The sequence below is a fragment of the Notamacropus eugenii genome, chromosome X (genome assembly GCF_028372415.1).
Source record: "Notamacropus eugenii isolate mMacEug1 chromosome X, mMacEug1.pri_v2, whole genome shotgun sequence".
Classification (NCBI taxonomy): domain Eukaryota; kingdom Metazoa; phylum Chordata; class Mammalia; order Diprotodontia; family Macropodidae; genus Notamacropus; species Notamacropus eugenii.
Window position 1 is genome coordinate 65,272,071 of NC_092879.1, and position 5,347 is coordinate 65,277,417.

Consider the following 5,347-nt stretch of genomic DNA (forward strand, 5'->3'; position numbering starts at 1 on the left):
TCTGTAAGGAACAGGCACCTGACACATACCTCCTGGCACCACGTGGACCTTCCACTACGTGCTGCCACACCCTCCAGCGCTTGAGAATCTTGTAGAACAGGGCATTCTTTATTTCCTTGAAATTCTTTATTTCTGTCAACTGATTTTTGCTGTGGAAAAAGTTGGGGGCATAATCCGTCGTTCGTTGCCCTTGATCCACAAAGTAATGTGGCTTCTCATCAATATTTTTCCTAAAGTGTTGTGATTTCTGGTAAATCTTGACTGAGTTTTAAACCATCTTGTTGCTTAGAATGACATGTCTCTTATCCCTCCCTTTTGTGACATGAGGTCTGATTTTTATTAATTATCTTTGGGTATTGACAGTTACAAATAGACCATTTTCCCTGCAGAGATAATTTTGTCCCTTTGTCTACGTTATGCCTCGATTTCTAGTCCCAATGAAGTGAAGCCCAATGGGCATTATCAGTGTTTTATTCTGAATTTTACTGTGAATGAGTCTAGAGTTACTCTTATATACAATGCCAGTTAATTCAGAGTTTTAGATAGTTCAGTTGCACCGACAAATGAAGATTATTAAAGACACGAGAAATCTCGAATTGTTCGTAATCAATCACTTTATTTAGTGACCAACACAGAGGAAAGCCAGGAAAAGACAGAAGACTGAGTGCACGATGCAGAAGATGCAGAGCGCATCTAGGATGATCAGCGTCACGTCACAGAGGTGTCCTTAACTGGCTGGAAAGAGGCTGCAGGATGTTATTCCTCACTGGCGCCATGCTGTCTTGCGTGCTGTAATCCAGAGCACACCTGCAGCCCCAGGACAGTGACATTGTCTGACAGGAACCTGACACTGAGGAAGATCTTGTCTTACAAGGATCTTGGTTAGAGAGACTTGGTAGTGCTACTGCTGCTGCTGCTGCTGCTGCTCCTGCTGCTCCTGCTGCTGCTGCAAAATGAATAGATTAAAAAATACCTCCTGACCCCTGGAAATGTGAGGCTCTCCAAAGCTGGAGGTTACTATACGTTCCTCCATCAAAAACACCATGTTACAAGTTCAATTCATGACGAGTAAGAAACTACATTAAGTTGGAACTTGCTTACTCCGTACGTGTCTACTTGTATCGTCATTTTGAACGTGTAGGATACGTCCGCATGACCTTAAGTTCTTAACGTTTGGGGGTGAGGATCAATGAGCCAAGGGTGCTTACCTGACTGGAGAATGTCATGCTTCTAAGAGTCTGGAAGCCAAGTCTTGTTTTTGAAAATCTTTGTAGAGGTGCCAAGATTTTCCCTCAGAATATCTGGAATGAGCAGTAAACAACCTTGAGTTCCAACTTGAAAACCTTTGTAGAGGGACTGAGATTTTTACTCAACAGTCTAGAAAGAGCAGTAAACTACCTTGAGTTCCAACGTGAAAATCTTTGTAGAGGGACTGAGATTTTATTTTAACTCAGAATATCTAGAATGACCAGTACAAAACCTTGAGCCTCTACTTTCAGTTAGGTCAGGACTCTTGGGTTATCACTCACTTTCCCAGGGGAGGGAAGTTGATACCCTCCCTCTTAGACTTGTTGGCCCAGATTTAGGCTTTCCACGGAGCTCTGGCCCTCTATTTATACCCACAGTAGGGGTGACACTCCCATTGACCCAACAATGCTTGACATCTCAACAACTGCTCACAGTAGAGGCATTTTTACCAAATATGGTTGTACTGTCCTACTTGGCATAAAAAGGCTAAATTGCCTTTTTTAACCAAAATTAGTCCTATGGGTTTTGAAACCCAACAGTGGTGACACTGACTTTTTTTCACCATAAATGGTAATACCAACTTTAAAATCTGACATGCCTTTAACTTTCTTCATGCGTGACACTCTGCAATGGGGTATACTCTTGTCAGTCAATCAATCAAGCTGTACTTTTGATTGCTTAGTGTTTGGAAGTACATATTTGCAAGTGAGGGAGCTGTGCTGCCTCCAGCTTTTGCTCTGCTAGGATAAGGTAATAAGCTGATTTTCTATTGGGAAGGTGATGGCACAAACGCGACTTTTAGAACCAGATGAGTTTTAAGGTGCCTTCTCACTCCAAATCTATGACAATTGTGCCGGTAGTCAGCACGGGTAAGTGGGAAAGTCACGTACACATTTGAAAGGAGAGCATGGAAGACGTGGACTGTGCTGTTCCTATGGAAATTACGAGCTCAGAAGAACAACAGCTGTGGCTTCCCCACCTTTGGAAGGTGAATGAAAATTGTAAAACCTGAAGGGACAGAAACCAAGGCATGATTATGTTACATTCAAATTTACCCCTGCTGACAAAAGGATAGTAATAGTAAGGCAATTCAAAACAAGACTTAGACAGATCACCTTTGTTCATGGATGACTACAATGAGTTGCTGTTGGACCCTGGGCTTTGACTCCCTGCTGTGAATCATTACTTTCCTCTTACCTTTTGTGTTGCAGGTTCCTCTGCTGTTTGTCTGGTCTGGATTTCAGGTCATTCAGACCCCTCTGCTGCTTTCCATATCTGCACTGGAACTGTCCATGGCTAAAAGGCAGTCTGTGTATAGAGTTCTGGGGTGTCTCCTAGAGCTCACCCTCACACCCACTGTGAGTGATATAATTCTGTGTGGATTTTGGCTGTCTGTTCCCTTTTCTTGACCAGGGGCATACTTTGGGGAAATTCTGGCCTCCTTCAAGCTGTCATTTTCCATCATTCTGTTTTATCAGGTGTACAAACTCTTGGTGTGTCCAGGTTATGGATTCTGGCCCAGATTCCAGCGTTGGCCCATCTCTTGTCAAAGCCTGGCCTATGGATGGTATTTTCTGTAATATTTCCTTCCTCTATATCTGGGTCTTCATTTGAGGAGCTTCTGGTCCACTTCCTGCTTTCCCCTCTAGACTGAAGGATTTTCTTCTGATCACGTTTAGTTATGGTGGACCCTTGTGGGGTCATTTTACACTCCAAGTGGCTGGTTCACTGACTCTTCTGCATGGGCTTTTTGCTGTTCTCTTTGACTCGTTTTTGCTGGGCAACTGATTAAGTAGATTCTGGGTGAAATCCTATTGTGAGTAATGATGCAGGGAATACTGACGGTCACAAGAACATCTTTTGACAGATATGAAGGGAAATCATCTGTACTGAGTGATGTAGTCCCATGGTGACAGTGAGCTCAAAGTTGAGGGCTTTGTTTCAGATTCAACCTTTTTTGCCCTATCACATATTTTGTAGGGAATTGTCCCTTCCACAGAAGCTCCCTCTCACCCAGGAGACTTTTCCCAGTAACTGCAAGGTCCCCATATCAATGTCTGTGGGGTTCCCTCCACAGAGCACCTTGGATGATCTCCTGCTCTGGCACCTGGCACCTTGGAAGCTGCCTGGGTCCTCCAAAGGGGCATTGAGTCTCATTGCTTGCAATCAGTTGAGCAGAACACTTCCTTTGTGGTCCACCTAACAAGGTGAGACATAGCCTCAGTGTCCCTCCATGCAAAATATCTCTGGGCTCAATTTTTTTAACAATTTGTTCCTGAGTTGGGATGGTTTTTGACCATTCATCTCCTTTGTTGGGCAATTCTGATCAAGTACTCAGATCTCTCTTGAAACAGGAGCTGTCTACACTCCAGTCACTATCCGTAGATCACGAGAGTGGATTGCTCTTGGGACCTGGGTTCTGACTCCCTGCTGTCAAACTTGTCTTCCATTTTAGCCTTTTGTGTTGCAGATTCCTCTTCTCTTTTCCTGCCTCTGGATTTCAGGCCATTTAGGCCCCTTTGCTAATTTCCATGTCTGCACTGAAACTGCACAGTGCCGCCAGGCATTCTGCATAGACTTCTGGTGTGTCTGCCGGAGCCCATTCTCACCCTTACCACAGTGTGACTGATTGAATCCTGGGTGTATTCTGACGCTCAATTCCCTTTTCTTTACCAGGGGCACACATATCAGGTGCTTTGACAAGGTTCTGGCGCTTCTATTGGTCCATTGGTCTTTCCAAGTTCTGCAGACTCTTGGTGAATGGATGTGAGGGAATATGGCCAAGAGTGAAATGTATGTCCCCTGGCTATAATCAGCTTTGGCATGCATGGGATTTTGGGGAGATTCTCTTTCTCTGTATCGCGGTCTCCGTTTCACTTCCTTCTGGTCCTTTTTCTGCGTTCCCTCTAGACAGAAGGATTGCCTTGGGACCGTGTCTAATCAGTTGAGACATTTCTAGGGTCACTTCTAAAAGCCAAATAACCGGTTCAGTGACTGTATCTGCATGAGCTTTCTTGGTGAACTCTCTGAATATTTTTTGCTGGGCAGGTGATTGAGCGGATTCTGGATGAGGTCCTATTGTCAGTCACGATTCAAAGAATATTCAAGGTCACAAGAACTTCTTTGCAAGATTGGAAGGGATCTGTTTTGTGTTCCCTGGAAGGGCCCCCACTGTGACTGCCCGCTCTCACGAAGAGATCTGTTTCAGATTGAATTTCTTTTGCTCTATCACACAGTTTGTGGGGACTTAGCCCATCCACAGATGATCCCTGTAACCCAGGAGATGTTTCGCAGAAAGCACCATGTGTGCACATCAATTTCTGTGGAGTTCCCTCCACAGAGCCCCTTGGAGGACCTCCCGCTTTCTCTGTTCCTGTGTTCCCCCTCCTGGGCATTCAGACCCATTGCGTGTGTTCAGTTGAGCGGAACACTTCCTCTGTGGTCCACCTATAAACTGTGACATAGTATCTTTGTCCCTCCATCCAAAATTTCCCTGTGCTCGTATTTATTTTTTCTAATTTGTTCCCGCATAGGGTTTGTCATTTGCCATTCATCTCCGATTCGCTGAGGAGTTCATTTGGGGAATTCTGGTCAAGTACTCCGATCCCTCTTGAAGCAGGGGCTGTCTACTCTACAGTCATTGTCCATGGATAACTACAATGGTTTGCTGTTAGGACCTGGGGTGGAACCCCTGCTGTGAATCATGACTTCCCTCTTAGCCTTTGGTGTTGCAGATTCCTCTTCTCTTTGCTTGGGTCTGGATTTCAGGCCATTCAGGACCCTCTGATGCTTTCTGTCTATATGCTGGATCTGTCCTGGTCTGACTGGCCATCTGTGGATAGATTTCTGGGACACCTCCCTAGAGCCTGCAGTACAGGATACAAATGCCTAACTTTGCTATTGTCACCTCTGTAACCTGCCATTATGTTATCTTTCCAGCCTAAAGCACCACTATTTTCCTTCAGGGATTCTCTGCTTCTGCCTTACAGGGCAGTTCTTTGTAAGTCCTGCCACCCTTTGCCCACCCTTTAGGTTTGACCAATATGGTCTGAAAGCTTCCTTCTTCCTTCAAGGCTTGCATTGACCCAGACAAGCATTT

General features: G+C 44.9%; 1 long non-coding RNA gene across 2 annotated transcripts; it reads right to left on the minus strand.

Moving 5' to 3' along the window:
• Positions 1-596: 596 nt before the first annotated feature.
• On the minus strand, positions 597-1,596 carry LOC140515223 (uncharacterized). Of its 2 annotated transcripts, none has more exons than XR_011970902.1 (3): positions 1,399-1,596; positions 1,209-1,301; positions 597-943 (listed from the first exon to the last, which is right to left on the minus strand). It is a non-coding gene; the product is annotated as an uncharacterized lncRNA (long non-coding RNA). The 2 variants fall into 2 exon arrangements; XR_011970901.1 differs by having other exon boundaries at positions 597-946.
• Positions 1,597-5,347: the final 3,751 nt, after the last annotated feature.